The 12,523-nt window shown below is 45.1% G+C and overlaps 1 protein-coding gene across 2 annotated transcripts in view; it reads right to left on the reverse strand.

The window, feature by feature from the left end:
* Positions 1-3,777, reverse strand: part of CAMK4 (calcium/calmodulin dependent protein kinase IV) — a 97,718-nt gene extending 93,941 nt beyond the window's left edge. For both annotated transcript variants that reach the window (XM_081930689.1, XM_081930688.1), the window contains exon 1: positions 3,624-3,777. The gene's annotated coding sequence lies outside the window, so the exon portion shown is untranslated. The remainder of the gene's footprint in view (positions 1-3,623) is intronic.
* Between the last annotated feature and the right edge of the window lie 8,746 nt (positions 3,778-12,523).

Consider the following 12,523-nt stretch of genomic DNA (forward strand, 5'->3'; position numbering starts at 1 on the left):
AGGGGGAGCGAGAGGAACAAAGCGGCGGCTAAGCGAGAGAGGCGGGCTCGGCGGCGGCGGCGGCGGCTCCGAGAGAGCGGCGCTGCTTGCTGGCGCTGCCGGCGGCGGCTGCCTGAGGAGCCGGAGCTGCCGGCCAAACTTCGAGGCGGGCGCAGCAGCAGCAACAGAGGCGCTCGGAGACTGGCGGAACGGAAAGGGAGCTGGGGAGGAGCGCGCGCGTGCCACCTCTAGCGCGCGCGCGCCCGGACACACAGAGAGTGTGTGTGTGTGGAGAGGGGGGGGGGCGTCGCCCCGAAGAGAAGCGGCTCTGGCCGAGCAGAAGCCCACCCTTCCCTGACGAGGAGGGCAAGTTGAGCGCAGCGCGCAACGTGAGGGAAGGCGAGAGGGCGCGCGCGCCTCTATCTCTGCGCGTATGAGTGAATGCGCGCGCGCGCGTGTGTGCCAAGTGGACGGATGGTGGAGGGAGCCGGGCGGGCTTCAGAGGTTCCTTTCGTCGAATGAGGGGGTTGCCGCCGCCGCTGCCATCGCAACACACGAAGGCAGCAGCGGCTGGCAGCCGACCCGGGCTCGGCTCAGCGCAGCCGCTGCCCTGCCTGCCAGCCACTCTCGGCGCGCGCGGGCGGGGTGTGTAGGCGAGACCCAGACAAGCCGGGCAGAGGGACCCCGCTTGGGGCGCTTTCCTGCCTTCCTCGCCCCGGTGGAAGGAGGCGGCTCGCGCTCCACCCACCTCCGCTCCACTCTTGGGCGCTTCAGCAATGGAAGCAAATTAGAGAGAGACCCCTCGCTATCCTCGTCCTCCTTTCTCTACGAGGGTCAGGTTGCAAAGCCATCAGTCCCGCGCAAAAGGCGGTTTCCTTTGGATTCGAAACAGGAGTGCCAACGAAATATTGGGGTGGCTGGGTGTCAAGGAAGCTCCACCCTGCACAATCGATTACAAGATCCAGCACACAAACACACACAGTCACGCTGCTTTTGAATGGCGATGCCCATAAATATGGGGGGCAGGCCCCCTCAAATATTTTATTGAGGGGGAGGCAAAGGGATCTCTGCCCCTAGGAGTTGGCTCCTAGGATACAAGAGGATGATTTGGGGTTCTGGACCTAAGTATCAACCAACCGCATTGGTCGAGTATCACATGCTTTTACTAGGTTCAGAATGGGCAGTTTCACATACTAGGCAAAGGCCAACCCAGGTTGCCTACAAAACTTCCACGCAACCCATCACAACTCCCTAAGGAGTGTGCCATGTCATATGATGCACATATTTGCAAATGTGCATTTGTCCTATCATATTCATCCTACTTTTTTTAAGACAAAGCTTTCGTAGGCTAGAGTCTGCTTCACATGCAAGGAGTGTTATCCTCCATTGGAGAACGTGCAGACATATATACAGTATCAGGGGTATTGTGAGCCCAATGGCTCGTGCATAATAACCAGCCACTGCACCCATTTACTGTGGGAATATGTGCCCACAGTCTGACCGTTCTTATAATGAATTACCAGTTGTTTCGCACTTTAGCTGTTGAACTCACGTCACCTCTAATACATATATTATTAGAGAGCCAGTGTGGTGTAGTGGTTAAGAGCGGTAGTCTCGTAATCTGGGGAACCGGGTTCAATTACCCGCTCCTCCACCTGCAGTTGCGGGGTGACCTTGGGCCAGTCACACTTCTTTGAAGTCTCTCAGCCCCACTCACCTCACAGAGTGTTTGTTGTGGGGGAGGAAGGGAAAGGAGATGGTTAGCCGCTTTGAGACTCCTTAAAGGGAGTGAAAGGCAGGATATCAAATCCAAACTCTTCTCTTCTTCATATACATGTCTACACATGTGTAGAGAAGAAGGGATGGAAACAGTGGGGTCTAAGGACAATGAAATGTAAATAATACAGGATATGGCAATCTTAAGTAAAATGCATGCAAAGTGACCATGCATGAGAGCAGGGACTGGTGAGACTGTCATCCCTTGGATTGATGGATGAATTGACACCTCTGGTGGGACAGGAAACCATTATCTTAGTTCAAGATAATGAACTTGATATATTCAATATTTCCTGATGAGTTCCAGTTCAGCAATTTCATGCTGCAGTCCCCTTTGAAATCATTTAGTTGGAGAACAGTGGAGTATCCTGGGAGACTAATATTCTCTTCCTTTGGTTTCTTAATGTTGCCATTTCCGATACGAGACATGTGTCCACCTATTTGTTTGCACAGCAACTGACCTGATGGTTCTATGTAGAAAGCTGCAGCTGAAAATACTTGGAAGGTAAGTACACTTTGACATGTTTAGGTGTACTGTTAAAACATCTAAACCATATATAGGGTCCTTACATAGATTAATGCATTGTCAGTAAGCATTAGAAATAATGAAATTTAAGTGAAGAAGAGTGTAAAGCAAAAGCTAGCCCAGGTGACCTTTGGAGTAAGGTAGGTTGGAAATAAAAGGGTAAAACATGGTGTCATACACCTGAGAAGTGATGCATTCTGTGGTGGCATGGAACTGCTGTACTCAGAAATTATCTGTAGATTGATGTCCACAATTATGAACTATTGAAATCATAGTATAAAAATCGGGGCGGGGGGGTAGAATAAGGTGGTGCAGGTTTAAATACAGCGGTACCTCAGGTTACAGATGCTTCAGGTTACAGACTCCGCCATCCCAGAAATAGTTCCATGGGTTAAGAACTTTGCTTCAGGATGAGAACAGAAATCGTGGCGCAGCGGGAGACCCCATTAGCTAAAGTGGTACCTCAGGTTAAGAACAGTTTCAGGTTAAGAACAAACCTCCAGAACAAATTAAGTTCTTTACCCAAGGTACCACTGTATTACGTGTTTTTCTGGCCACACCACAGAGGCTTCCTTGCTTTTTAAGGATTTGAACAGATTATCAAGCTCTCTCTATAGTCAGTGAAGATTGCATCTGGCATTACCAAAAGGCATTAACTGCAATCTTGTATGCCAAATGTGTGTAGTTCTGCTGCTGGTCTAGTAGTAACTTTGATCAGGGCATTACATGTGCCATGTGGGACATTTTTTAGCCCAAAGGCCAAATTGCTTATCCGTGATCAGTTCCATCCCTGCTGCCGGAGCCAACTCCCTTTCTTTCCTGCTAAAAGGTACCTGGTGAAGGCAGCAAGAATGGTACAGGCTGCAGCTGTGGCTTTCGTCCATCACTTCAGCAGCGTTTGAGCACCAAGACCTTACAAAGGGGCAATAAACCCTGGGAGATTATAATTCTCATGGATCCTGGTGTCCAATCCACTGTTCCTCCAACATTCCAGGGTAAGGGATGGGGAATCTGCAGCTCTCCCAATTCTGTTGGATTACAAATTCAACCACCCCAGAAACATTGGCTTGGGGCTGATGGTTGGAATTCAACAATATCTGGAGGGCCACAGGTTTCTCATACCTGTCCTAGGTCTTAGTCAATGTTGCTACTGCAAATCGTCATTTTCATTGTCAGTACCATAGGTTTGTGGGGAGGATGAGAAGGGGGTGGCTTAAGAGAGCTCCAGGTGGACTTGCTCTTGAAATGAGCTAATTTGGGCTCGGCCTAAACCAAGTCCTAATTTTAAGCAAGCCTGGGAAAGCTCACCCATCACTTGTTAAAGGATTCCTGCTATACTCACCACGGTGTTGTTTTCATCGGTCTTGTTGGATTGTGAGGCCTTTGTTCTCTTAAGACACCCAGTTTACGCATGCATGCCTCCTCCTTGATGTCCCGCTTGCTGTTTCTTTCTGCCCAGCCTGGAACTTTTCTTGGCTCCTGCACTGCACTTCCTGTTGCTAGGTGACATGCTACTTGATTTTGTGACACGTGGTTATTTTGTGAGAGCAGAGATAAAGAAATATCAAACAGTCGCCAATGACTGCAATGCATTAGCAAACTGCATGCTCTATAAATAAATAAATAACCCCAGCACTCGTAACATTATAGTCCGCTGTATAGTTTCAGCAAGGCAACATTAATATTCCGTTACTAGTATTTAGGCATTCCTTCGTATTGATGAGGCGATTTATCGTTATAGCCCCAGAATTCCAGATAAGCTGAGACACATTTATGTTGGAGAGGTCAGCTGCCACCCCCAGTGTGAGGTGCCGTCACCTTGTACGTCGTAGACATACAGAGCCACGTGTCACAAAATCAAACAGGGAGAGGGTTCTGAATTTAAATGGTGCCCACAATCTGCTGTGAGATTAAAGGCAACAGTGACCACAGTGCTGACAAATCCATCATATATATAAATGGGCGATCGCAGATCATGAACCTGAGTTTCCTCCATTCTTCCTCCAACTTTCAAACCAAAACTGCAGAAAAATGCTTTCAGGTTTAAAAGTGGCATATTAAGTCAGGTTTACTAAGGCAAAACTAAACTTAGTAAGTGTGAAGAAATGTGGGCTTCTGGATAGATTATGGCCACTTTTCCTACTGCACTGAGCTGAGACATAGTTTGGCTTACTATATCACCTGAATCTGGACTCGTGTTTTTGCATTCCCAGACAAACCATGTGCAATAAGCCATAGCACAAACCACGTTACAGCTTGTAGTTTGTTTGGAGTGAGACACTTCCATATGCAGGCTGAAGAGAGCAGGAGAGTTTTCCAATTGCTTCTCCACCCCATAGCCGATTGTTCCACCTGAAAAGCTGCTCTGGTGAATCTCCAGGACACCCATAAAATGTGGTCCTGGAGGGTGCAGAGGGAATTGCCTCAGACTCTATTTTCATTTCATTTTTTAAAAATAAATATTTCTAACCCACTCCAAATCCCTCTTGTGGGTTCACACTTTAAAACCACATAACAACAACAAACAGTGGGGATGGTTCAGCGATACTAATCCGCATTACGCACAGTGGATAGGAATAAAAAGATTCGTAAGTTCTCCCATAATGGCAGAACACAAAGATACACCACCAGAGGAAACCCGTGCTGCTGAACTGGCAGGCAATGACACCAGTACTTAATTACCACTGGTGGAGCAATATCAGCACAATCAGTAAGAAGTGAGCATTGCAGGTGAATCTCCAATAGCCCATGTGGAGTATTATTAAGAGTGGAGAACTGACAAAGGCATACAGAATGGAGGAGTATATGGATGGTGGCACCAGTTCACATAGTGAATAAGCACCCAATCACAACTCTTTATTTTCCATTCTTCTCACACTCGGTCCTGTGTCGCCGCCACAAGAACCCATCAGAGCTTGGCATCTGCATGTTGCCCATGGCTTTGCCATGAGGAACAAGCAAAGTTGGGGTAAGGGACCATAGCTCACTGTCTTCAGACTCTGCTCATGGCTACTACTGGTGTATTAAACCAAGCACAGGTCTACATTAACCAAACTGATACTAACAACAACAACAAAAAAAATGAGAGGCACAAATACAAGATGGGTGACACCTGGCTTGAGAGCAGTACATGTGAAAAGGATCTAGGAGTCTTGGTTGACCACAAACTTGACATGAGCCAACAGTGTGACGCAGCAGCTAAAAAAGCCAATGCAATTCTGGGCTGCATCAATAGGAGTATAGCATCTAGATCAAGGGAAGTAATAGTGCCACTGTATTCTGCTCTGGTCAGACCTCACCTGGAGTACTGTGTCCAGTTCTGGGCACCACAGTTCAAGAAGGACACTGACAAACTGGAACGTGTCCAGAGGAGAGCAACCAAAATGGTCAAAGGCCTGGAAATGATGCCTTATGAGGAACTGCTAAGGGAGCTGGGCATGTTTAGCCTGGAGAAGAGGAGGTTAAGGGGTGATATGATAGCCATGTTCAAATATATAAAAGGATGTCACATAGAGGAGGGAGAAAGGTTGTTTTCTGCTGCTCCAGAGAAGCGGACACGGAGCAATGGATCCAAACTACAAGAAAGAAGATTCCACCTAAAAATTAGGAAGAACTTCCTGACAGTAAGAGCTGTTCGACAGTGGAATTTGCTGCCAAGGAGTGTGGTGGAGTCTCCTTCTTTGGAGGTCTTTAAGCAGAGGCTTGACTACCATATGTCTGCAGTGCTCTGATGGTGTTTCCTGCTTGGCAGGGGGTTGGACTCGATGGCCCTTGTGGTCTCTTCCAACTCTATGATTCTGTGGAAAAACCCCAAATGAAACAAATGTGAAGTTGATGGGATGAAGGAGGCAGTAGCAAAACAAAAGGCATTCTAGGAAATGGTTGGTTCTGTTACCTGAAATAATAGAATTGTAGAGTTGGAAGTGGACCACACGGGTCATCTGTTCCAACCTCCTGCAATGTAGGAATCTTTTGTTCAACGTGGGGCTCAGACCCACAGCCCTGAGATTTAAGAGTCTCATGCACAGGCTATTGGTCCTTGAACGACTCCCTATGATGGCAACACTGTGGGCTTAATGGCTATGCAAGAGCCTACCACTCACCCCAAGCAGTAGCAGCCATTGTCACCCGTCTTCTCTGTATGATTACCCAGGAGCAGTTAACTTTGGACAAAAGTTTCCCCAAATTTGCCATCTTTAAACTGCATCAACTATTCACTGCCAGCAACAGAATGGCCTTGTTCTGCACTATTATGTTCCCTGAACTGAAGGCTGTATGAAATAAAGCTGTGAGGAGACCAGCTTTCTCAAAGGTCCAATGTTTATTTCCTATATAATCACAATCACAACAACGGAATTAGAGCGATTAAAAGAGATTAAACATCTCCTGGTAATAGCATCACACCGATGGCTTAAACACTGGCAAATGGAGTGTGCTATCAGTTGTAGCTAGCCTGGTGTGTAAGGGACAAATAACAAACTGCTTTTATAAACCATGAAATGGTATTGTTTGTGTTTTGACACATTGAGGTCAAGCTGGAATATAAGCATGAAGTAGCTAATAGATACTTCAGCTCTTTGGAAATTATATAAAGCAGAGGTGTCAAACACATTAGCAGGAAGGCTATTTTCCCCATGCTGATACAGACATAAAATCTTCATTCGCAAAAGGCAAATGTCTCATTCCAGTTGAATTTTCAAGCACAGCAAAGCTAAAGAAACTATTACCGTGTCTTCATGCGCAGCAACTATTTGTCTGAATTTTCTCCCCCATTGCCTGTGACCCTACTCATTTTTTATTACTATTCATTGCCTTGCATTGCAAACTTAAATATATAACTTGGAAGCATATCTCATGAGTTTCATTGGGGCAAACTTCCAAGTAATGGGCTGCAACCAACACTCCCATTCTGCTGGTGCAAGAGACATGGGCTAATAGAACCAAATTTTCCTTTTCTTTCCCTTTTAGTCCTATATGTATACATTTATTAGTAATTTGTATTAATGGATTTATGGTCTATTTTTGTGATATTTGCTGCTGTTCTAATTTTATGTACACTGCTGAGAGATAGGGTGTAGAAATGGCCTAAACAAATAAAACAATGCATTTGTGCCTGGAAAGGAAAATGAAATGTTTCGTCCTGTATGAAAACCTCAGAATGGCACTACCTTGGCTAAATATCCATAGCTCATCGATCCTTGCAGAACCTGAGCCAGTACAGTGATCTAAAGCAACTCCTCATGTAGGATGGAAGAGTATTGGCTTATCCAACCAGGGAATCCTCTATGCATGTCGTTCAGCAGTTGTTCATAGAGATTTTTGAAAGGACAAGACCGGCGCAGGGCAGAAGAGCTTCAGGCCACACAATCCTGGGCTCATTTACCCAGAAGTCAGTCCCACTGTGTACAATGAAGCTTGCAGCTTGGTCAGCTTAGAGTTGCAGCTTTCACTCTTTTGCAGCTTGGGCTACAAAGAATAATCACCACTTCCGTTGATTTATGCAGAAGTCATGTTTGGTTCTTGCGCCAATAGCTTAACAACTGACTGTGGATCAAGAGGTAAACCACTTCCATCTTGCACCTGCCCTATTATTTTCCTGTTGAAAGTCCTGATTCCCCCTTTGGGGAGAATATACAATTATCCATACTTTCTTCCTTTTAAAATCCTCATCATTCTTGCGATCTTGCACTACTGAAAAGATGGGGGAAATTTTTTTTCTGGCTTATCAGTGAAACAAAACCCACCCATTTATTTTCAAAATAGACTACTTTTAAATAATTTAAATGCAAATTATTTCTTTTTCAAAACCAGAGCTTATAAAATATGCAGTATCTTTTCCTGGGCTTATTATGCATAATGGCAGAGAACAGATAAAAATACTGCAATTTTTAGTGTTGGCTTCTAATGATTTTGGTAAATGACTTTAATTGTATTTGTGTAATGCATCGAAAACCATTGCTAAAAGCCACTTAAATATATATTACATCAAGCCAATATTTATTTCTTCAATTTATTTCCTGTCTTTCTTCAGTTTTAAAGGAACCTATTTTTATAAAGGGGGTGTGTTAATTTCTATACAGTCACATGATATCATATCAGGGTGGTGTACAACAATAAAATACAAATCTCATATGTGCACCCCACCGAAGAATTAGTTATTTTGTTGCATGATATAATTGTTCGTATGTTTTGAGGAAAGGGACATGGGTGGCACTGTGGGTTAAACCACATAGCCTAGGGCTTGCTGATCAGAAGGTTGGCAGTTCAAATCCCCACGACGGGGTGAGCTCCCATTGCTCGGTCCCTGCACCTGCCAACCTAGCAGTTCGAAAGCACGTCAAAGTGCTAGTACGGTATTTTTCGCTCTATAGGATGCACTTTCCCCCCTCCAAAAATTAAGGGGAAATGTGTGTGTGTCCTATGGAGCGAATGCAGGGAGTGCTCCCTCCACGCTCCTTGGCTTCACGTTGCTTTCGCTCAAGCCTGGAGAGCGAGAGGGGTTGGTGCGCACCAACCCCTCTCGCTCTCCTGGCTTCAGGGATAGCTGCCTGAAGCCTTCAGAGCGCAGCGCAAGTTCCTGCTGTGCTCCACAGGCTTCAAGTTCCTTTCGCTGAAGCCAGGAGAGTCTTGCTCTCCCGGCTTCAGCAAAAGGAACCCGAAGCCTGCAGAGCGCAGTGGGAACTTGCGCTGCGCTCCATAGGCTTCAGGAATAGCCGCACGCAGCCAAATCCATGCATGGCTTCCTCTTTAGCCGTGCACAACCTCTCCAGCTGGGAGAGGCTGCACGGGGCTAAAGAAGCCATAGCCGCGCGCAGCCTATTCCTGCCAGAGGGGCTGCGAGCGGCTAAAGAAGCCAAGACAGCGAGCGGCTCCAGCCCCAGCAGCTCTGGGAGAAGCGGACAAGATTTTTTTTTCTTGATTTCCCTGTCTAAAAACTCGGTGTGCCTTATGGTTCGGTGCGCCTTATGGAGTGAAAAATACAGTAGATAAATAGGTACCGCTCTGGCAGGAAGGTAAACGGCATTTCCGTGCGCTGCTCTGGTTCACCAGAAGCAGCTTAGTTATGCTGGCCACATGACCCAGAAGCTGTACGCTGCCTCCCACTTGGGGGCAGTGGTGTATGGTTTGCTTCTTATCTTCCTTTCTAGTGCACATACAAAATTAACAAGAAGAAGAAGAGGAGGAGGAGGAGGAGGAGGAGGAGGAGGAGGAGGAGGAGGAGGAGGAGGAGGAGGAAAGTGAAGTGAATCCTTAGTTTCAGTGCTTGTATCACATGGTCAAAACACACAGCTGTGAGCGCTGTTTTGCATGCTACTACAATGGCATATGTAGAGCAACAGCAATTCAGTCGACCAGATAGGGTTGAGGACAACAACAGGCCATGATCTAGCAAATATGACTTTGGGGAGAAGGGTATGACAAAAAAAGTTGGGGAAAGGCATCGGGTGGGGAGAAGTCAGCTGATGGAAACAAAGGAAGAGTTGGTTATGTTGTTGTTGAGCAGTGGCGAGCTGAACTATTTTGCTGAATCAGCACCTCATTCCAGTCGAAGGAACGCCAAGGAAAACTGACCCGAACTTCAACAACTCGAGATTTCTAGCCAATTTCCCCATCTGTCCTGTTTCATTTGATTTTTTTTCTTTTTAAATGAATAGCTGCACATTTCTGTTTTAAATTTATTGCAAAACAGCCTTTCCAAGTCAGAATCATCTTTATTTAAAACTAAAATCAGAAGAATATTCTCTTTTCTTGAAAACTAGCTTTGGCAGAACCCTCATTTGGCTAAGCTCTGCATGTTCTGCCTTTCTGAACGACACATATTAATAAACGCTGGGTTTTAAAATCTTGGCTTGGACAGAGAGTAAATAGAGAATAAGGGAGAATCCAAGAACAGCATTTACTAACCGCTGGGTTGTTTGCTTGCTAGGCCGTCTTCCGAACAAGATTTATTCATTCAGGTCAAACCTAATAAATTAAATACATATATGAAGAAGCAAGAATAGTTCAAATATTTGAAGTACAGGCAGATCTGGCTTTTCCATTAAAGTCATTTTCAGGCTCCTGAAACTGAGTCATTGATACTGAAGAGGGGAGAGCTATGTAATAGTGGGGAATGTATTATCAATGTATGTACAAGTGGTATCAAAAAATATTTCAAAGTCAGAAACTGTGGGAATGAAAAAATTGTGGGAATGAAAAAAATACTATTCACATAACAGCTCCATATTAATTTGCTATTCTATATGCTGCGATTAAACCTTTTGGTAAATTATTACCATTCTGGCTTCCTGGTTTCCTCCTGCCCAGCTAGGCTGGAAAAAGGAGTGTACAAGCCAGAGGTCCATTCCTGTAGCACTAAACTATGGTTTTAGCACATCATACAAATGCAGACCACGGTGTTTAAGGAAAAAGCCTATATCATTCTATGTCCCTTTAATGTTTGTTTTCATTTTGACATCTTGACTGGCACTCTCACATTGTGTCAGCAGGAAGAACTAAATCCATAAAAGATGCAGTCGAGTAAAACAATAGCAGTAGTCGTACCTCGGCTCCCAAACGCATTGGAAGTCGAACGTTTTGGCTCCCAAACAATTGGAAACCGGAAGTGAGTGTTCCGGTTTCCAAACTTTTTTTGGAAGCCGAATGTCCGACACGGCTTCCACTATTGTTTCCAGCGCGCCTGCACAATTGGAAGCTGCGCCTTGGTTTCTGAACTTTTCAGAAGTCGAATGGGCTTCTGGAACGGATTCTGTTCAACTTCTGAGGTGTTGTTGTTTAGTCGGTTAGTCGAGTCTGACTCATAGTGACCCCATGGACCAGAGCACACCAGGCACTCCTGTCTTCCACTGCCTCCCACAGTTTGGTCAAACTCATGCTGGTAGCTTCGAGAACACTGTCCAACCACCTCGTCCTCTGTCGTCCCCTTCTTCTTGTGCCCTCCGTCTGTACTTAACTGACCAATCACGTTGGTTCTGCCCCCCCAAAAAAATCCTGGTTACGCCCATGCAGTGAAGGCTGTTAATCAACCCCTACCTTGCTCAATCAACTGGGAATGGGAACAAAGTCGATTTACGGAATCAAGTCAAAATGGAAGATTGGGTCTATGTGTGTACCACATGCCTTAAGAACGTATATCTCAACTCATTTAAACAAATTGTGCCCTTTTTGCATTTGCCCACTGGCTACACTCTCTTGAGCAATGAATGGACAGCCTGTTCAGCCCTCCTTCCTTCTGATTCATCAGGTCCTGACCACACCTTTCAAGTTTTTGTTTTGTTTTGTTAAAGGACTGATTCCAAGAGTCCTGAATTCTATGCCAGACACCCCTTCTGTGCTTTCATGGTCCAACCACATTACTGTGGAACAAACCTGGTCCTAGCAACCGCTTTCAAGGAGAGCTACTTGGATACCAAATGCAACCAACTTCAAATTCAGCACATGACCCCGCTATTTTAACAAAGATACTACTTGCTGTCATATTTGGCGAGATGGGTTATCACTTTATTCACAAATTAGTACCCATTTTAAAAAGCACTGTTTGGAACATTCCCTTCCCCTCCTAATTGCCTATTCAGTTCCATAATGGCATTCACAAAGAGATTCCTTTGAAGCCCAGATAAAGATCTTGTCACCATGATACTCATTTTCACTCAGTGATGAGAGCACTATAGTCAGCCTTCACTTTTAGGATATAATGGAAATTTAATTTCCATATCCATTTAGTGTGTGGCCTTTCCCTAAAGACTACTCAGAAAAGTATTTTTTGATGTCCTGAGGGAAGAGCTCTTAAAGCTCTTATTCTCAACTCTGCACTTCTGTACCGCTCAATTTGTACTTTTATTGCAGAATAGCGGGCACCTTTCCAGAGCCAAGGAAAGACAAAGGAGAGCTAACAGTACACAAGGGTTAGAAATTCTTAGTAGCCGCAGTGGAAGAGACTCAAATCATTCAGTTTGGAAAGAAACTGCTCAGGGGGTTGACATATGAAGTATGCTAATACTTTGCTTTTCCCTCGATGAGCAGGCTTTTCTGCTTTCTCTAGTCTTTAATTGACCACGCTTCAAAGATTCCTTTTGTTCGATGGCGGTGCATTCTGGGATTCAGGGCAACGTTTTGTTTAGATTTATATTCCACCTTTCATCTTTTGTGATCCCAGAGTGGGTAACCATTTTAAAAGCTATAGCTAAAGGAAATAATTTACCATTAAGAGACATAAAGTAATACAGCAGCCAATGACAAAAG

The sequence above is a fragment of the Podarcis melisellensis genome (genome assembly GCF_964234715.1).
Source record: "Podarcis melisellensis genome assembly, chromosome: 11".
NCBI lineage: Eukaryota > Metazoa > Chordata > Lepidosauria > Squamata > Lacertidae > Podarcis > Podarcis melisellensis.